The sequence below is a fragment of the Marmota flaviventris genome, chromosome 4 (assembly GCF_047511675.1).
Source record: "Marmota flaviventris isolate mMarFla1 chromosome 4, mMarFla1.hap1, whole genome shotgun sequence".
Classification (NCBI taxonomy): Eukaryota; Metazoa; Chordata; class Mammalia; order Rodentia; family Sciuridae; genus Marmota; species Marmota flaviventris.
In genome coordinates, this window is record NC_092501.1 from 32,420,883 (window position 1) to 32,443,450 (window position 22,568).

The 22,568-nt window shown below is 36.0% G+C and overlaps 1 pseudogene; it reads right to left on the reverse strand.

Moving 5' to 3' along the window:
- Nucleotides 1-229: 229 nt before the first annotated feature.
- Nucleotides 230-22,363, reverse strand: LOC114081532 (cytochrome P450 2C18-like; annotated as a pseudogene).
- Nucleotides 22,364-22,568: the final 205 nt, after the last annotated feature.

The window sequence follows — 22,568 nt, forward strand, 5'->3', positions numbered from 1 at the left end:
AAATTGGTCTGTAGACTTAATGACATGCTGAAAAATATCCCAGGAAAGTTTTAGGAAATTAACCACCTGATTCTAAATTTTGTCTGGAAATGTAAACTGCTGAGAGTAGACCAAAAAAAAAAAAAAAAAAAACCCTGAAGGAGCAGAAGAAATTAGGAGAGTTCACCCTGCTGGATATCAGGAACAGTTAGGGAGCCTCATGGCTTAGTCTGGCCCAGCACAAAGTCCATCAAGGTGCTGCATGGGTGAGTTTTGTACTTCTCTCATCTTGTGTTGACAGAGTATTGGGACTATACTGAGAATATGGGAACTTCAAGAGAACTGAAGTACAATGTGGGAGAAACAGTCTTACCTTGGGGATGAACTAGTTTCTGAATTTAATGTCACAAGTGTTGCACGTGGCAAATTGGTTGGAGGAGGTCAATGTATCTCTGGATCTCATGCACGACAGCCTCTGTGTAGGGCATATGGCTTTTGTCCTGCATTCAGGGGCTGCTATGTCTGCCAATCACATTTTCAATTTCCTTCTGGACTTTAGGTATACACATAAAAACTGATGGAAGGTATATGTGTGTGTGTGTGTGTGTGTGTGTGTGTGTGTTCATATGTAGACGTATGATGTCTTTATATACACATGTGTATATGTAAATACACATTCATATATCTACATATATGTGTATATGTGTGCACATATACATATATGTATGTGCATATATGTGTATATATGTGTACACCTATGTGAGTATATGTGTCTACACATATGTATATATGAGTGCATGTATATCTATGTCTATATCTGTGATATAGACATGTAAATATGTAGATACATATACACTATAAATCATGCATATTTATTACTCTCCTATGGGGTACTAATTAAGATATATCCATACAAAACTATACAAGCCTCATATACTAGCATATGTGATACAAAATGCAAATAGAAGTTACTAAATGTTTCAGATATGATCCTATTATATAATTTAAAAATATTGTCATTGCAAAAAGAAAAACAGGAATAAATTTTAATTTTATACTGAAATAATATATGACATTTTGAAATTAAATTCTACTAGTGAATCATGTTTGCATATCTCTGTGTGTGCATGTGTGTGTACAGTTTTCAGTGGGACAATTTTCAACCTCTCACTCCTTAGATGTAGCCTTTTGAATCATTCTAAATATTTATTCTAAAATGTTCATAAAAAGCATTCGACAAAGTACAGCATCCCTTTATGTTCGAAACATTAGAAAAACTAGGGATAACAGAAACTTACCTCAACATTGTAAAAGCTGTCTATGCTAAGCCTCAGGCTAGCATCATTCTGAATGGAGAAAAACTGAAGGCATTCCCTCTAAAATCTGGAACAAGACAGGGATGCCCTCTATCACCACTTCTATTCAATATAGTTCTCGAAACACTGGCCAGAGCAATTAGACAAAAGAAATTAAAGGCGTAAAAATAGGAAAAGAAGAACTTAAATTATCACTATTTGTGGAAGACATGATTCTATACCTAGAAGACCCAAAAGGGTCTACAAAGAAACTATTCGAACTTATAAATGAATTCAGCAAAGTGGCAGGATATAAAATCAACACACATAAATCAAAGGCATTTCTGTATATCAGTGACAAAACTTCTGAAATGGAAATGAGGAAAAACACCAATTCTAGAAAATTTCTAATGACTTCCTGGTCAGGAAGATTAATATCCATCTCCACTCTATGCAAAGCACATACAACAAATAGATACACACACAAACACACACACCCCTCCCATACTTCCCTCTCTACTGCTTCACTTATATATTTTGACCACAATTTTTGATTATATCAACATACGTTTTTTACATTGTTATGATCACATAACTATTGTTCCCTGGTAAGGGAGCTATGTACATGTTTGATTTTTTGCATATGTTTGATGTATATTTGAACAATTTATACCAGCACCTAGTTTTCTAGCTGCTGTTTATATTATATTTTAATGTTTAGGTTGATATTTCAAATTTCTAGCAATTTTCTAAATAATTAAGCTTCAGATTCTCTCTTTTATTTATTTATTTTTTAATCTTCCCTTACATCTGCTTTATCTACTTATTGTGGAAGACAGGTTGTTTCCTAGGCCTGGTTACCAGGACTCTCCCTTAAACTCTCATCTTTATACACGAGGTCTCTTGATTCCTGGAACATGTGATTTTCTCTGCCTTGGTTTCAAACATTTGGATCAAACATATCTTCTAGTACCTTTCTGTGAAAGTGAAAAAAGGAATAAGATTTTTAGTCAATATATGAATTTGAAATACCTTTTCCTTCTCTTTCTTTCTCTTTTCTCCCTGGAGATCGAACCCAAAGGCCCTCTACCACTCTACCACTGAACCACACCCACAGGTCTTTGAATTTTATTTTGAGGCAAGGTTTCAGTAAGTTGCCCAGGCTGACCTCCAACTAGCAATCCTCCAGCCTCAACCTCCTGAGTAACTGGGATTACAGGCTTGTGCCGCCTACCTGGGCTCTTATCCTTTCTCTTAACAGCACAAAATGACGGTTGTTCTTAAGAACTCTGAGGCCATTCTGATTCATAATGCTTTAAATGTGACCTCATTTGCTTCTCAAAAGTTGATGTGATTTCAACCCTGAGGTTCTAAAATTCTAAGATCCTCTTTTCTGGAGTGGATAATTTTATTTCATTCACTCATCTGGATACTTGGAATGAATCTTCCACCTTGATCATAGACATGCAGATCTTTCCCTTTGGAGCTATGCATTTTCTGGCTTCTATATCTGGTGGCTAGTTTCTGGACACAGAAAAGAGCTAAAAGCATCAGATTTCAAGAAGTGGATATATACCTTCTTTTCAGTTCTGTGCTTTGATCTTTTTTGTGTTTGTGCATGGTGTCCTTGATAAGAGAACCTCTTTGGTTCAGTTTTTCTAGACAGTAAACATCTCTCTTCCTATAAGAGGAAAAGAGTCAACTGCTCAAAGCAGTTGTAGAGGGGACTTGAGCGCAGAGGGACTCCTATTTACTGCCTCAATTTCCCCTCTATCTTGTTTGACATGTGGTACTGCTAAATCCTGAATCTTATGGCATTTTTAGTGACCCAGATTGGTTTTTTCACAGTTCTAAAAATTACAGCTTCATTCTGTCTGCTGAGTTAATTATGATCCTTGCTTCTGTTCTCTGTGTTTCAGAAATTTGTTGAAGGTTCGTGAGCTATTCCCTCTATTCCTCTTCTCCCATGTTAAAAGGAGTAATTCTCATGTGTAATTACTTTGTAATAGTTTTGAAGAGGTCCTGAAACAGGAAAAGATAGTGCATATTTCTAATCTGCAATGCATAACTGGAACCCTTTAAAGGTGCATTCATAAAATAAATTTGTTGAGAAAATAGAAAATTAATGGAAACGTATGTGTGGAATAACAAAATTCCTTTAGGCACATCTCCTAAGTAGCAACACATTCATAATACTTCTGAGTACAGAAATCCCTCCCTGCCACCTCAATAAATTTCTAGTTTCTCTAAGTTCCAAATGGAGATGTTTGATATTCCCTATCCAGCATTAGAACACTGAATTTTCTGAATCAGTAACAATTTCCACAGAAATCTTCCAATAACCTACATAATGTTCCAAGGGGCTTCTCCTTAGGAAGACCAACATGCAGTCTTAGGCCAACTCATGCTGGCTGTTGCATGCTGCAATCACTTCCCGGTGGAATCCAGACATGACCAGAGCTCCACTGCTTTTCTACTGCCCATGCTGTCCTTCACTTCTCTTAGTCACGGTCCTCTACTGTGCAATGTTCTCTTATTTTTATCCCTTTATTAAATTGGAGACATTAAAGCTGGTGGCACAGAAATATCAATAAGGAAGCTTCTTCAAGAGAAATAAGATGGCCAGGCGCAGTGGTGCACACCTATTATCCCAGCCACTCTGTAGGCTGAGGAAAGAGGATCACAAATTCAAAGCCAGCCTCAGCAACAGCGAGGCACTAAGCAACTCAGTGAGGCCCTGTGTCTAAATAAAATACTTTAAAAAGGGTTAGGAATGTCGCTCAGTTGTTGAGTACCCTTGAGTTCAATCCCCAGTATTTAAAAGAGAGAGAGAGAGAGAGAGAGAGAGAGAGAGAGAGAGAGAGAAATAAGATGGAGGACACTAGCAGTGTCTTGCCAAATTTCCATTGTGAAATTCACCCTGCTCACCATCTGCTGTCATACCTGTTACCTCAGGGTGCTTCAACAAGAGAAGGAGTCCATATCTCAGAGTGGTGCTTACTGTCTCTGTCCCAGCTCCAAACACATCATTCACAAGGGTTGTCAAGGCATCTGTTGTAAATTCAGTCTGTGGGTTGCCCTTTTCCTAGGAATGATTCAGTGCAATTATTTTATAATTAATTTAGTATTTAATTATAATAAATACAAAAGAACTGAAATTATTAGAAATTTAAGATAATCTGGAAACTGTATAATACAATATTTTAAACACTGTGCAGTGTGGTAAACTATACATTATTTGACCAAATCTTCATTTCTTACCCTATTACCCATTGTTGCCTAAAGATTCTCTTCACCATACTTTTTACAGTCAGGAAGGCCAAACAATATATTTCTTATCAATAAAATACAAGTAAAAGTTTACTGGTGCCAGTTTTCTTTCCTGATTTTTACTCAAAACATAGATACAAGGTATAGATAAGACAGAAATCATTTTGAGAATAAAATTTGTAGTTTGAATCCATCCCATTTATTAATTCTTGATTTTACTTCTTGCACTTTAGGGGTTTGTTAAGGAAGCCAGATCCTAGACCAACATGGTGAAGATTTGGGCCTACTTTCTCTTCTATTAGGCAAAGGGTCTCTGTGTGTCACTAGACTCAGGTCTAGTGCCTAAGTCTTTGATCCACTTTGAGTTGAATTTCCTGAACAGAAACTTCACTGAAGAAATACAATTAACAAACATGAAAAAATGTTCAACATCTCTAGCAATTAGATAAATGAAAATTAAAACTACACTGAGATTCCATCTCACTCCAGTCAGAATGGCAATTATCAAAAATACAAGTAATAATAAATGTTGGCAAGCATGTAGGGAAAAAGGTACACTCATAAGTTGCTGGTGGGAATGCAAATTGATACAACCACTCTAGAAAGAAGTATGTAGATCCCTCAGAAAACTATGAATTGAACCTCCATTTGACCGAGTTATCCCACTCCTTGGTATGTACCCAAAGAACTTAAAATCAGCATTCTGCAGTGATGCAGCCACACTGATGTTTACAGCAGCTCAATTCACAACAGCTAAGCTATGGAACCAACCTAGGTGCCCTACAATAGATGAATGGGTAAAGAAAATGTGGTATATACACACAATGGAATATTACTCAGGCACAAAGAAAAATGAAATTATGACATTTATTTGTAAATGGATGGTACTGGAGGCCAAATGTTCTCTCTGATATGCAGATGCTAACACACAATAAAGGGGTGATAAATAGAAGTTCATTGGATTAGACAGAGGGGAATGAAGGGAAGGGGGTGTGGATAGGAGTAGGAAAGACAGTAAAATGAATTGGACATTACTTTCCTATGTTTATATATGAATACATGACCAGTGAATCTCCACAACATGTATGACCACAAGAATGGGATCCTATGTAATATTCCATGTATTTATAATATAATATGTCAAAATACACTCCATTGTCATGCATATTTAAAAATAACAAGTAAAAATAAATGAATGAAAAAGTCAAAAAATAATATACAGATTTTATTTTTCTGATAAAGAATTTATTTGGACTTAGAATTTTCCACACACCCATTAAGAACTGGAAATAGGGCACCATGCAAAAGTTAATATTAAAGCAGAGTATAAAGTAGAATACAGAAAAAGAAAATGAATTTTAAACACAGAATGTATTCCAGCGGTGAGGCAATAGGTAACTTAGTTTGGTATACAAATACAAGATTAATTCATCATCAATTTTACCCTACTTCTAATTCTAATAAAAATTGAAAAGATATTACAAACATGAGGAGAGAGAGTTTAGGTATTAACTGTATAGTTAATAGGTGGCTGACTCAATACAGCTCTCATACATTGTAAATGGAGAAAGGAAAGAACTAGATAGCATCAAGGCTGATTTAGAACTGAGGGAACTTATTAGACAGAACAGACACCGACAAGGATAATTTTAAATTTTGACAAAAGATTATTTTTAAACATGACTATAAAATCTGTAATGCATGAGTTATGTAAAGAACATAATTTTATAGTCAGTCCAGAGGCAAGAATTTATTTAATGGAGATTGTATAATCCCCCAAGTGAACTATAGCATGTCCAATAATACGTAATCAACACACTCTCTCAACAGGTCTATTCCTAGACAAGGTAACATTGATCTTACCAAGCTTTCTAAGATTTTCAAGTCAAAATTTCAAAGAAGACTTAAATAGGCAGGTCTTAGAATAAAGCACTTACTGTTGCTAAGATGGCAGTACTACAAATAAGGAACACTCTAGTTCAGAGGAAACACAAGATTATTTCAGCTCCCTTGGTTATGAATTGAAAACATCAGTTCTACAGAGGCAAACTCAGGTAGAAAGTCTGTGGGAAAATTCCTAGAGCTAGCAAACAGGTCAAACTAAAACATCAGGTTCTATAGTAGAAAGAGAATTAATAAAAGCAACAAACAGAAGCAGTGTCCTGGGAGTAGAGGCTCAGTGGGGAAACGGAAGTTCCCCTCCAACGAGACAAAAGAATCTCACCCATCAAGATTAAGAAGAGCAGATACCATTGTCAGGCACAGTCACATTCTGAGCAGGGAATAAGCTCGGATAGCATTATTTCATACTTAGAAGACTTAAAAAATTCTACCTGAGACTTCTAGATTTGATAAACAAATTCAGAAATGTAACAGGATACAAGATCAACATACAAAATTCAAGTTTTTCTGTACTCCAATAATGAATTTTTGAGAAAGAAATGAAAAATAAAATTGAAGCCATAAAATGCAGACTGAAAAGATTACTTGTACTTAGTGTATGGGAAAATGAGAAGGAAAGGCCTGACCAAGCTTGGCTTCCTGAATGTTCTGATGTTTGAGTAGATCTCAACATACATTTAGTTAGACGGGTAGGGGTGGGTTAAATAGTCTATGCAGAAGTTCAGAAGTGTATAATGGTGAAGAGATTTGGTAGAGGGAATAAAAGAAGCTTTAGTTGAGCCTAAATGAATTTGGACAAAAAAGGAGCCCCCCGTTTTGTATTCTCAAGTACCCTATAAGCTTGGATGTTGTCATGAAAAGTTCTGATTTAATCAGAAAGAAAAAAATGAGCCAGAAGATGGTGTCTTGTTGGCCTGTTTGCTCATTATCTGGAGTCCTGTTTGTTTATGTGTTGAGGATTCCTCTTTCTACTTGGTGTGAGGGTCTTTTAATAAGTAGTTGTCTATTAATAATAAGCTCTGGGATGGAGATATATCTTAGTTTCAACAAATCAAGTCAGCATTTAAAATATTATTAATTCAACCACCAGTACCTCTTTAAGAGAGTGACCATGGTGATTTCAGAGGTAACCATAACAACCTCTGCTACACTAGTTACTATTACACATCACTACAACTCTGTTGACCAAAGAGTAATAATTTAGAATAGACTGAGAATATTAAATGTTAACATACATTTTTAATTCCATTTTTTAAAAAATTGATAAACAAAATGTTAGGAAAATAGAAGAAAAATATGGTGGCAAATGAAAGAGAAATAGAAGTTAAAATGAGATAAATATGAAGGATAAAGGATAAAGGGGAGGGCAGGGAAACAGATATGGAAAAGCAGAAAAGAGGTACCCAGAGAGAATCCAATTAATTGATGAAATACATAAAAAGAGATATAATTCTGACAAACTGGTTTTTGTCCTACATTTCTGAGAATATGACAAGATGGATGGCATTGATGTTATCAGATTCATCTGAATTTCCATGGTCCAGCTGCTCATCAAGCTCAACTACAGACAGGAAAATTTTCAAATACTCCTTCAACTGCCTTATCATCACATAAATCACTCTATAGGACTTGAAACTTTTTCCCTGACAATTATCTGAATTCCAATCTTCTTCTGACTTATTTTTCTTTCCGATCAAATTAGAACTTTCCATGACACAACATGCAAGCTTATAGGGTACTCGAAAATACCACACTAAGACTTCTTTTCTCTCTAAATTCATTTATGCTCAACCAAGACTTCCTTTATTCCATCTACCTAATCTCTTCACCATTATACACTCCTGAACTTCTGCATAGACCATTTAACCCACCTGAAAAATCTCTACCCTATCCTTCACTGAATATATGTCGAGATCTACTCAAACTTCACAACAGGCAGGAAGCCAACCTAAGTCAGGCCTTTCCTTCTCATTTCCCCATACACTATGTACAAGTAATCTTTTCAATCTGCATTTTATGGCTCCACTTTTATATTTTGTATCTTGTTTATAATTATTTTTTTTCACCTGAGGTGCAAATTCTGTCTGTCCTCAGGTATATTATTAGTACCTACAGAACAGAATCCATTTATTCTAGTTATTTAACAATTTGATTTTAATTTTTCTATGATGATTTCTGCAGATACATAAAGACAAGATATGCTTGAAATGTCTGTCAAGAATTTCTTGATTTAGCACTTAAGCATCCCTAGTAACCAAAGAATTAATCTATGAACCACAAAATGTAGACACAATCAGATAACTGAGCTGTGTTCACATTCTACCTCTTCCATTTTAATCAGGAAACAGTCAATGAAGTCCCAAGTATTGTTCATATCCAAGAATTTTTGATGTTCTTTTGTTTTCTCCCAAAAAATACTGTTTCATTTCAGTCAAATTCTTAATAATTTTTTATGATTCCCTGGGAGATAATCAATGAGAGCAGGAAAATTATTGCAGACCTAGAAGATAAAATATTCATTAAATAAGAACATGTAATGAAGACATTCTTAGGCCTAGTCCATCTTAGGAACTTAAACTGGCAGAAGAAAGATGGCGGCAAATAGAGTGCATCACCCCCATGTACCGAGTTACTGCGCAGGTGAATAAGGAGTTAGAACAACCAAAAGCTATCTTGTTAGGAATTTCCAACAAAATTGGGGTGCACCGAAACCTAGAGGAAGGATTTCCATCACAGAGGACCGGTTACTGGGTCTCAACCGTGAGTGAACTGTGCGGCCAGAGATTTAGGCTGATTGATCCGCGGCCGGCCCCGCGGCTAGAGATGGCAGGGTGCCAAGAAGCGGCCAGCAATGCAGAGAGACAGCACTGTGGATTCTGCGGAGTCCTGCAGGCTGTGCCCTCACTGAGCTCCGGGCTGAGTTCGGGGTTTGAGACGGGGAAGGAAGCGGTCCAGTTCTGTCCCCCACACCGGACAGCCAACCAAGGAAGCCAGCGGCCACCATTGGAGAGCTGACGTCACCATCGCCAGTTTCCGACAGATCGCAGCAATAGAACAGGTGTGTGTCATTCAGCCCATCTCCCATACAGTGGGGAATTTGCATAAAATCTCTCCCCAGCTTTCCGGGGTCGGGACTATCAGAGTGAGCGTGAATAGAGGCGTGGGGAAAGGTAAAGGCACCTGACCTCCAACTCCCCCTCCCATCAGCGGTGAAAATGAAACCTGTCTCTCCAGCTCTGGGGGAGTGGCAAGCGGAAGGAATCAAAACAGTAAGGTGCCGGTTCCCAATAGCCGCGCTACACATCCAGCAAACTGCAGGCCCAGAGTATAGTTTGAACTGCTGAGAGGCATCACACTGGGGAAGGCCTGGCTAGCAGGAGAAGAGAGGAGATTAGAGGCCAGGAATAAACCTAGGCTAACAGGTTTTGAGAGACACCAGGTTGGGGAGAGGGAGCGGCCTCACACGGATTGTATCCTACAGCCAGAGGGCAAAATCTTGGCCTGGAAGGCACAGCACCACCTACTGGAAGCAAAGAAAATAGAAGCCTAACAGTGCCTTTTGTTTTTTGTTTTTCTTTTTCTTTTTTCATTTTTTTTAATTTTTTAGTTTTAAATTTTTTTTAATTATTTTTTTTCTTCAATTGTAATTTTTTTCAATTGTAATTTTTATTTTACTGCATTTTATTATTTTTTTTATCATTTCTCTTCTTTTCTATTCTTTTCTCTTTCTTTCTTCTCTCTCTCTCTCTTTCTTGGTTTGTGTCCTTACCTTGTCCCCATTTTTCCTCTTAAGCATGACCACCCAGATTATGTATAACTTACTAAATGCAAATAGATGAATACTACGAATCAGTCTATAGTCCGCCTAAGCCCTTAACTACCCCCAAGTACTCCTGTCTAGTCTCCTGTTAATATCTGCCTGCATTTGAGCAACCCCCCAAAGAAGCTAACATATACTAACCTCCATACCATCAAATCACCCAACCTTAACATAAAATCCTACGTCCAAATCTCAATTCTCTATATGCCATCAAAATCTGAAGGCCTTTAATGAAAATAATGAATTTATCTTAAATCACAATTAAATCCAACATCTCTAAACATTGTCTCCTAACACAAAGGAGAGATAGTGGAACTACAAAAACCAAAACAAATTTAAAGAAGAAAACAGAAACATAGCAGTCAAACAGAGTTGGAAAGTAACGTGAGCACCATGAAAAAACAAGTGGAAAAAGGATTACAAGCAATGCAGGACAACTTAAATACACAGGAGAACCTAGAGGCATCAGAAAAATGGACAGAGAAAGAACTCAAGGCATACCTAACTCAGATGGAATGGAATCTTAAAGAAGACATTAGACAGCAAGTACAAACAATGAAAGTATACTTTGCAAACGAATTAAATAGGCAAATTCAAATGGCAAAGAACGAGCTAAACCAGGAGATAGAGATTTTAAAAAAAATCAAACAGTAATCCTAGAAATGCAGGAAACCATAAACCAAATTAAAAACTCAAACGAGAATATTACAAATAGACTAGATCAAGTAGAAGTCAGAACATCAGATAATGAAGACAAAGTTTATCAACTTGAAAAGAATATAGTCAACACAGAAAGGATGCTTAAAATTCATGAGCAATCTATCCAAGAGATGTGGGATGTCATAAAAAAAACCAAACTTGAGAATCATTGGGATAGAAGAAGGTATAGAGGTTCAAATCAAAGGAATGAACAATCTATTGAATGAAATAATCCTAGAAAACTTCCCAGAAATGAAAGATGGAATGGATTGCCAAATCCTGGAAGCCTACAGGACCCCAAACATTCAAAACCATAATAGACCAACTCCAAGACACATAGTTATGAAGATATCCAACATACAGAACAAGGAGAGAATATTAAAAGCTACGAGAGAAAGGAGGCAGATTACATTCAGGGGTAAACCAATTAGGCTAACGGCTGATTTTTCATCACAGACATTGAAAGTGAGAAGATCCTGGAACAATGTATTTCAAACACTGAAAAATAATGGATTCCAAAGAAGAATACTGTATCCAGCAAAATTAAGCTTCAGATTTGAAGATGAAATTAAAATATTTCATGATAAACAAAAGTTAAAAGAATTTGCAGCCAGAAAACCAGCACTGCAAGGCATTTTGAGCAAAACACTACAAGAAGAGGAAATGAAAAACAGCACCCAAAACTAACAGTGGGAGGTAACTCAGTAAAGGGAAGGAAAAAAAATAACCAAAAAGGAAAAACTAGTCATATTAAAATAAATAAATAAACAAGCATGACGGGAAAAACAAACCATATATTAATAGTAACCTTAAACGATAATGGCTTAAATTCACCAATCAAGAGACATGGGCTAGTAACCTGGATTTAAAAAACAAATCCAACAATATGCTGCCTTCAGGAGACTCATCTGACAGGAAAAGACATACACAGGCTGAAGGTGAAAGTTGGGAAAAATCATACCACTCACATGGTCCTTGGAAGCAAGCAGGAGTGGCCATACTCATATCAAATAAAATCAACTTCAAACCTAAGTTAATCAAAAGGGATAAAGAAGGACACTATATACTGTTAAAAGGAACCATCCACCAACAATACATAACAATTATCAATATGTATGCACCAAACAATTGTGCTGTAACATTCATAAAACAAACTCTCCTCAAGTTCAAGAGTCAAATAGACCACAACACAATAATTATGGGTGACTTCAACACACCGCTCTCTCCATTGGACAGATCCTCCAGACAAAAGCTGAATAAAGAAACTATAGAACTCAATAACACAATCAATAACCTAGACTTAACCGACATATATAGAATATATCAACCATCATCAAGTGGATACACATTCTTCTCAGCAGCACATGGATCCTTCTCAAAGATAGAACATATATTATGCCATAGGGCAACTCTTAGTAAATATAAAGGCGTGGAGATAATACCATGCATCTTACCTGATCATAATGGAATGAAACTGGAAATCAATGATGAAAAAAGGAAGAAAAAATCCTGCATCACCTAGAAAATGAACAATATGTTACTGAATGATCAATGGGTTACAGAAGACATAAAGGAGGAAATCAAAAAATTCTTAGAGATAAATGAAAATACAGACACAACATATCGGAATCTATGGGACACATTGAAAGCAGTTCTAAGAGGAAAATTCATTGCTTGGAGTTCATTCCCTAAAAAAAAAGAAAAAAACAACAAATAAATGATCTCATACTTCATCTCAAAATCCTAGAAAAAGAAGAGCAAAACAACAGCAAAAGAAGTAGAAGGCAAGAAATAATTAAAATCAGAGCTGAAATTAATGAAATTGAAACAAAAGAAACAATTGAAAAAATTCATAAAACTAAAAGTTGGTTCTTTGAAAAAATAAATAAAATCGACAGACCCTTAGCCATGCTAACAAAGAGAAGAAGAGAGAGAACTCAAATTACTAGCATACAGGATGAAAAAGTCAATATCACAACAGACACTTCAGAAATACAGAAGATAATCAGAAATTATTTTGAATCCTTATACTCCAATAAAATAGAAGATAGCGAAAATAGCGATAAATTTCTTAAGTCGTACGATTTGCCCAGATTGAGTCAGGAAGATACACACAATTTAAACAGACCAATAACAAAGGAGGAAATAGAAGAAGCAACCAAAAGACTACCAACCAAGAAAAGCCCTGGACCGGATGGATATACAGCAGAGTTTTACAAAACCTTCAAAGAAGAATTAATACCAATACTTTTCAAGTTATTTCAAGAAATAGAAAAAGAAGGAGCTCTTCCAAATTCATTCTATGAGGCCAACATCACCCTGATCCCGAAACCAGACAAAAGACACTTCAAAGAAAGAAAACTACAGACCAATATCTCTAATGAAATTAGATGCAAAAATCCTCAATAAAATCCTGGCGAATCGAATACAAAAGCATATCAAAAAAATTGTGCACCATGATCAAGTAGGATTCATCCCTGGGATGCAAGGCTGATTCAATATACAGAAATCAAAAAATGTTATTCACCACATCAATAGACTTAACCATAAGAACCACATGATCATCTCGATAGATGCAGAAAAAGCATTTGACAAAGTACAGCATCCCTTTATGTTAAAAACACTAGAAAAACTAGGGATAACAGGAACTTATCTCAACATTGTAAAAGCTATATACGCTAAGCCTCAGGCCAGCATCATTCTGAATGGAGAAAAACTGAAGACATTCCCTCTAAAATCTGGAACAAGACAGGAATGCCCTCTATCACCACTTCTATTCAATTTAGTCCTCAAAATACTAGCCAGAGCAATTAGACACAAAAGAAATTAAAGGCATAAAAATAGGAAAAGAAGAACTTAAATTATCACTATTTGCAGACGATATGACACTATATCTAACAGACCCAAAAGGGTCTACAAAGAAACTACTAGAGCTAATAAGTGAATTCAGCAAAGTGGCAGGATATAAAATCAACACGCATAAATCAAAGGCATTCCTGTATATCAGTGACAAATCTTCTGAAATGGAAATGATGACAACCACCCCATTCACAATATCGTCAAAAAAAAAATAAAATAAAATACTTGGGAATCAACCTAACAAAAGAGGTGAAAGATTTATACAATGAAAACTACAGAACCCTAAAGAGAGAAATAGAAGAAGACCTTAGAAAATGGAAAAATATACCCTGTTCATGGATAGGAAGAACTAACATCATCAAAATGGCGATATTACCCAAAGTTCTCTATAGGTTTAATGCAATGCCAATCAAAATCCAAGCGGCATTTCTTGTAGAAATAGATAAAGCAATCATGAAATTCATATGGAAAAACAAAAGACCCAGAATAGCAAAAGCAATTCTAAGCAGGAAGTGTGAATCAGGAGGTATAGCGATATCAGATTTCAAACTATACTACATAGCAATAGTAACAAAAACAGCATGGTACTGGTACCAAAACAGGCGGGGGGACCAATGGTACAAAATAGAGGACACAGAGACCAATCCACAAAATTACAACTTTCTTATATTTGATAAAGGGGCTAAAAGCATGCAATGGAGAAAGGATAGCATCTGCATCAAATGGTGCTGGGAAAACTGGAAATCCATATGCAACAAAATGAAACTGAATCCCTTTCTCTCACCATGCACAAAAGTTAACTCAAAATGGATCAAAGAGCTTGATATAAAATCAGAGACTCTGTGCCTGATAGAAGAAAAAGTTGGCTCCAATCTATATATTGTGGGGACGGGATCCAAATTCCTTAATAGGACACCCATAGCACAAGAGTTAATAACTAGAATCAACAAATGGGACTTACTCAAACTAAAAAGTTTTTTCTCAGCAAGAGAAACAATAAGAGAGGTAAAGAGGGAGCCTACATCCTGCGAACAAATTTTTACTCCTCACACTTCAGATAGAGCCCTAATATCCAGAGTATACAAAGAACTCAAAAAATTAAACAATAAGATAACAAATAACCCAATCAACAAATGGGCCAAAGACCTGTACAGACACTTCTCAGAGGACGACATACAATCAATCAACAAGTACATGAAAAAATGCTCACCATCTCTAGCAGTCAGAGAAATGCAAATCAAAACCACCCTAAGATACCATCTCACTCCAGTAAGATTAGCAGCCATTATGAAGTCAAACAACAACAAGTGCTGGTAAGGATGTGGGGAAAAGGGTACTCTTGTACATTGCCTGTGGGACTGCAAATTGGTGTGGCCAATTTGGAAAGCAGTATGGAGATTTCTGGGAAAGCTGGGAATGGAACCACCATTTTACCCAGCTATTGCCCTTCTCGGACTATTCCCTGAAGACCTTAAAAGAGTGTACTACAGGGATACTGCCACATCGATGTTCATAGCAGCACAATTCACAATAGCTAGACTGTGGAACCAACCCAGATGCCCTTCAATAGATGAATGGATAAAAAAAATGTGGCATTTATACACAATGGAGTATTACACAGCACTAAAAAATGACAAAATCATGGAATTTGCAGGGAAATGGATAGCATTAGGGCAGATTATGCTAAGTGAAGCTAGCCAATCCCTAAAAAACAAATGCCAAATGTCTTATTTGATATAATGAAAGCAACTAAGAACAGAGCAGGGAGGAAGAGCAGGCGGAAAAGGTTAACATTAAACAGAGACATGAGGTGGGAGGGAAAGGGAGAGAAAAGGGAAATTGCATGGAAATGGAAGGAGACCCTCATTGTTATACAAAACTACATATAAGAGGTTGTGAGGGGAAAGGGAAAAAAACAAGGGAGAGAGTTAAATTACAGCAGAGGGGGTAGAGAGAGAAGATGGGAGGGGAGGGAAGGGGGGATAGTAGAGGATAGGAAAGGTAGCAGAATACAACAGTTACTAATACGGCATTATGTAAAAATATGGTTGTGTAATCTATGTGATTCTGCAATCTGTATTTGAGGTAAAAATGGGAGCTCATAACCCACTTGAGTCAAAAGTATGAAATATGATATGTCAAGAGATTTTTAATGTTTTGAATAACTAATAAACAAAAGAAACTTAAACTGCCTTATCATCACATAAATAACTCTATAGGACTTGAAATATACTGATAGATTATATAAAGGGGAATAAAAAGAAGGTAGAGATAACAAGAATAGAAAAGACAGTAGAATAAATATAACATAATTTACACCTATTGTATATAATTTACCTATTAAGTATGCCCACCCACAAAAATGGGCTCCTAATTAGAATGAGATATATTCCATGTTTGTATAAATTTATCAAAATGGATGCTACTGTTATGTATAACTAAGAAGAACCAATAAAATAGAAGGGAAAAAAATGTGTTCACCCTGAATGGAAAATTTTCACTGTACATATATAATAATTCCCAAATTATAGAAATATTTGAGAGAAAGTACTTTGACTTGAGGATCAGAAATGATAATCATTTTCTATACTCATACATCATTTTCAGATATAAAAATACATTTAAACCAAATTATTTTAAACCAATTTTTCCATAGAGATCTGGAAATGTAGATTGACATAAATTACCACAATTCATATTTTGAAGATGAGGACAGAAGTTAAGATAGTTTAAAGGATTTTGGGTAAACTGAGAAAGAACACAATCTGTTCTCTGCTGTTACTGTATGGAGCAACCTCAAAAATAGACTGATTTCTACAGAACAGGCAGTGGATTTTGAAAATACATGAAATACAATTGGGCAGTCCATGGATAAAGTAACTATACAAGAGTGATTAGGAGATCTCTGAACATTTCACAACAGGCTTTTATGAAGAATGCAGAACACGCCAGCTACGTATTGGTAAAACTGGGTTTGTTTAGGAGTTGTACACAGTAAAATCCAATTATTTTCTAATCCTAACTCTATTACTTTGTCATCTAGGATCCCAGATGAAGCATGAAACATCTCTTCTTTGCTCGGAGTCTCCTTGCAGCACCTGTGCAAGCATTAATTCTCTCTCCTTAATATCCTAATGAGGTATTTCTGCCAAGTACAGTGATGAAAAATCTAGTGGTGATTGGAGGAAAGCCCTGGATGCCCACCAAGTGCCATGATCTTGCTTTGAGCAGTCACCAAAGTACTTTATGAGGATTGGAGATTACTGGGGAAAGCACTGGCTAGAGAACCAATGGGCTTGCCATGTTGGCTCTATATGTGGGCATTCATATTTCTGTGCATAAAATAAAGGACTAATTTACCTTTTCCTAATATTCACTCCATACCACCAAGTCCATGGGCGAGAGACTGTGATGGACAGATTCACTTCACTGTTTGAACCACTGTAAATAGTGGCCTGTCCAAGAAAAGACCATAAGTATCTTCTCATGAAGAAGGAATTTTGGTCTCACCTGGATCCAAGGGGTGCTCATAAGTTTGAGGCTTTCATCTAATTTTTCCATGAAGTTTAGAAAATTCTGGTCTTTATAGTCAAAACGATTCTGGAAGATTATGGAGCAGATCACATTGCAGGGAGCACCACCCAGGAAAATAGTAGGATCACAGGGTGAGGCTAAAAAGTTGAGGACATTAAATAATTAACATTAAAATATATATTAAAAGTATTTTTATTTGAGATAATAGTAAAAGGTAATTTTAGAAACTTTAGGCAATATCTATCTAGAAATCCCCTTAACAGGAAAATATTCAGCATGCTAAAAATGAGGATATTACTTTTACCTTAAACTTGACTTGACTTTTTTTCTACTAACCAGGTTAATAATGGTTTTCCTAATGCTCCATTCACATCCACTGCCTTTATTTAAAACATTTTAACCAAAAGTATTACTTATTTTGGAAAACATTTTAAAAGATCACTTTTGGAAACAGCTGCTAATTCAATTTCATTGCAGATTTATATTTGTCATCAAAGACTGTAGTAAATAGGAATGATGGAGAAAGAAAAAAGTAGTTAGGAATGAATGTACATCTTTTAAAAATATATAATAACCATTGAAAGATTCATTTGTAAAGCTAGCAGAGGGAAAGACTAAACAGAGAGTCCTTAGGGATGAATTTGTGTATCTGTGGATCAATTACACAGAATCAGAAAACATCCATTTTTATGAGAAAAAAAAGAAAAACCTTCATAAACAATGACACACTTTTTTTTCAAAGTAAAAGTGAAAAACTTTTATCTTGAATCTGAGGAAAACAAACAAAAGGCTAAATTGATCAATGGACTCTGTTTATCTCTTTATTTCAGAGAGGAGATAAATTTCCCCACCTTAGGAAGCAGAGTTTATCATCTCCAATTGCCTCAAAATTTAATCTATTTGGCAAATCTGCCCTCTTGTGAACTTCTGGAATATTTTTATTAATCCTATATTCACCAATAGAATAATATATTTTTTATTGGTTGTTTTTAGTTATACATGACAATAGGATTCTTTTTGACATGATTATAAAAGCATGAAATATAATTTGTTCTAATTCAGTCCCCAGTATTTCCCTTTCCATGCCCCTCCTCCTCCCCCGTTCCCTTTCTCTACTCCTACTGAACTTTCTGCTATTTACTTACAGTTTTTTTTTTTTAATTAGCATCTCATAGGTGTATATTATGATGGGATTCACTGTGGTATATTCTCAAATAAATTTGAATGTTGACCATCATTATGTTCAATCCTATCATTTTATAGATGAAGAAATTAAAATAGGACAAAGGATTTTCATTTTGTGGGTGTTATAGTTTGGATATAAATTATCCCCTAAAAGTTCATGTATGAGATAATGCAGGAATGATCAGGGGGAAATGGTTGGATTGTTAAAGAGTTACAATCTAAATAGTAGATGAATATACTGATAAGGATTAACCAGGTGTTAACTGGGCAGGTGAGTTTAGGTAAGTCACTGGGGCATGACTTTGGGTTATTTATTTTGTCCCTGGTGAGAGGAGCTCTCTCTCTCTCTCTCTCTCTCTCTCTCTCTCTCTCTCTCTCTCTCTCCTTTGATATTGTCATGTCTTGAGCTACTTTCCTCCCCCATACCCTCCCATGATAATATTCTGCCTCATCTCAGGCCCAGAGTCATGGAGTCAGCTGACCATAGACTGAACCTCTGAAAATGTGAGCCCAAGTAAACTTCTCCTGCTCTGAATTGTTTTTATCCATTTTGGTTTTTTTAATCAAAGTAGTGAAAAAGTTGACCAAAACCATAGGGATATATAAAATGAATTTACAATGTAGCCATCAATAAATTTAATTTGGGTGACTTGATTTAAAAAAAAAAACTAAACCAAGGAAGTGAAAGATCTCTAGAATAAAAATTACAAAAAAAAAACTGATGAAAGAAATTGAAGAAGATACCAAAAAAAATGGGAGAAAAAAAATCTCATATTCATGGATTGGAAGAATTATTATTTTTAAAAGATTCATACTATTGAGACAATTTGCAGATTCAATTCAATCCCCATGAAAATACCAATGACATTCTTCACAGAACTAGAAAAATATAATCCTAAAATTCATGCAGAAGCACAAAAGAACCTGAATAGTCAAGACAATCTTGAGCAAAGGAACAAAGCTGGAGGCAGGACAGTTCCTGATTTTAAGCCACACTACAGAGCCTCAGTAAGCAAAACAGCATGGCCCTGGTACAGAAACAGGCAAATAGAACAAAGGAAGAGAATGGAGATGTGGGGCTCCCTGGGGGGGGGGGGAACCATGCATCTACAGTCGACTCATTCTCAACAGTGTTACCAAAACATACAGTGGAGAAAGGAGAGCCTCTTTAATAAATGGTACATGCAGAAGACTGATACTTGACATTGTCTCTCACTATATATAAAATTCAAAATAAAAAAAAAATGGATTCAAAATTTTAATGTAAGACCTGAAACCCTAAAAGAAATAGATGAAAACAGAGGAAACACCTCAAGTTGGAAACAGGCAATGATTTTGTGTGTGTGTGTGTTTGACCCCCAAAGCCCAAATAGGCAAGTTGATTACATCAAACTAAAAAGCTCTTACACAACAAACTGTCAATAGAATGAAGAGACATTCTACAGAATGGGGGATAAAATTTGCCAATTATTTATTTCACAAAAAATTAAAATTTAAAGTATATAAGAAACAAAAAATTTTAAAAACCCAAGTAATACAATTAAAAATGGGAAAATGATCTTAAGGGTCACTTCTCAAAAGAAAAAATACAAATGACTAATAAACATATTTTTAAATGCTCAGTATCACTACTTGTCAGGGAAATGCAAATCAAAACTACCATTAGATATCATTTCACCAAGGTTATAAAATGGCTATCATCAAAACAAACAAAAAAAAAAACAAGGAAGCCAAAATAATCCCAACCATCACAATAACAAATAACAAATATTGGGAAGGTGTTGAAAAGAGACCCATTATACCTGTTGGTGACAGTTAATGTACATTAGGATAACCATTATGGAGAACAGTTTAGAGTTTACTTGAATATAAAAAAAATAATAAATCTATCATATGATCCAGGTGAGTAGCTTCTGATACATAAATGAAAGAAATGACATACACGTTCTGAAGAGATTTTGCATGTTCCTGTGAAACTACTCATAATAGCTAAGATGTTATATTAATGTAGGTGGCTATCAACAAATTAATAGGTAAAGGAAATGTGTTATATATATATATATATATATATATATATATATATATATATATATATATATATATATATATATACACAATTGAATCATATTTAGCCATAAAGAAGAATGGAATCCTGCCATTTAAAGCAAAATAGACAGAACTGGGGGACATTATGGTATGAATGAAGTCAGAAATAGAAAGACAAGTATTGTATCGCATCATCTCTCTCATGTGTGGAAGTTGCAAAGAATGTCAACCTGGACATAGAACAGGGATTACAACAGATGGGAAAGGATGTGTGGTGGTGATGAGGATGGGAGAATGAGAAAGAGGATGTATTTGATCAACATATGCTGTATGCATGTGTGGGAATATAATAGCAATCCCAAGTATAATAACATCTTATTAATAAAAGGAATAATAAAAAAATATTTTTTATAAGGAAACAAACCCAGAAAAAATATATGTGAATAAAGCATAGAGCATTGGATAGGAGCAAACCATTTGAGTTCTATACTTTTCTGTCAGGCTCCTTTAAATGTTCCAGGGGTCTAAGCTTTCACAAAAATGTTTATTTTAGCTATAGAGTTGGAAGGTAATTTGGGAATCCGGGGAATTTCTTTGTATGTGTCATTCACTGGTAAAGTCAGATTTTTAGTCTTTAGGTTTTTTTTGTTAATTTGGAAGAGAAATTTAAAAACATTGCAATCTGGATCCAAGCTGAAAATCAGAGACACTGTGAAAAATACTTCATGGATCTGTAGAAAAGACAAGGAGAGGTAAGTAATTACCATAATCATGATTAACAAGACTTTACAGGTGATATGCAAATCAATGGGAAAGCACAGATTAGTATAATTACTGGCTATTGTAGGCACTGGCCTTGGAAGAAACCCTGAGCATGTGAGACAGTGGAAAGTGACTGGACAACCACTGTCCAATTCAGGGAAAGCACACATCTTGCCTAAGCCCCACAGGGTCTAAGGAGGATGTTCTCACCGTGTCCAATGGACAATGGTGAAGGCTGTGGAGTGGGAGAAACCCTGCTCTTCGACTCTTAAGAAAACAGATCTCTAAATCTTGTGTCTTCATGATGCAATAATGGAAAACAGGAATAAAGCTGGTCAGAGTAGGATATGACCTTTTACACCCACCATGCATGCCCACTCATGCCTGTGCACAGGCAGCCCAGACTAACAAACTCTCGCTCTCTGCTTCAAATCATCCCTCCTCCACATGAAGGCTGACAGGACAAAATGTGGAACTACATCCAAGGGCTTTAGTAGGGAGGAGATCAGCCTGTAAAGACAGTGATAATCAATCACCCACATTTGGTTTTCCTCAGCTCCTCCACTAGGCAGTGGGCTTCCTCTTGAACAGTCTTCAATGTTCCTCTTCCTCATCCCAAAACTCCACAGAGTCATGACTGAGAAGTGCCTCATCTCTTTCCGTTTCCATTACTTAAAATGATTCCTAAAAGAGGGGAACACAAACTAGGAGAGAGATCCCAGGTGAGGCAGAGGAAGCTGATGAGTGGCAGGCAAAAGCTGCCCCAGCTTAGCCTTAGGAGATCTCCAAGTCTCTTTTTCTGGGCTTCTTATGCCCATCACCACTACCCGCTACCCCATGCACATTCACCCTTACCAAGTCCTTTATTAGCTCTTTCTAATACCCGGAAACTGCCTCTTCCAGAAAACTCCTCTCCAAGGTCAACCAGGGCTTCCCTCACAGCTTCATATCCATGCAACACCACAGTCGGCTTCATGCCCAAATACAGAGTGAACACAGGGCCTTAGACTTTTGACAACTGGAAATGGGAAACAAAATCCAAATATTAGCCAAAGACATCAGTATTGGACCTATGTATTTTGAATGATTCACACTGTTATTCAGATTATTCTCATGGTACTTGTTGTGTTATTGCTGCCATATGAAACTTCAAATCTGGATTTTGTTAAAAACATGATGGTGATTATAGCTGTCACTTATGGATGGTCTCTGATGTA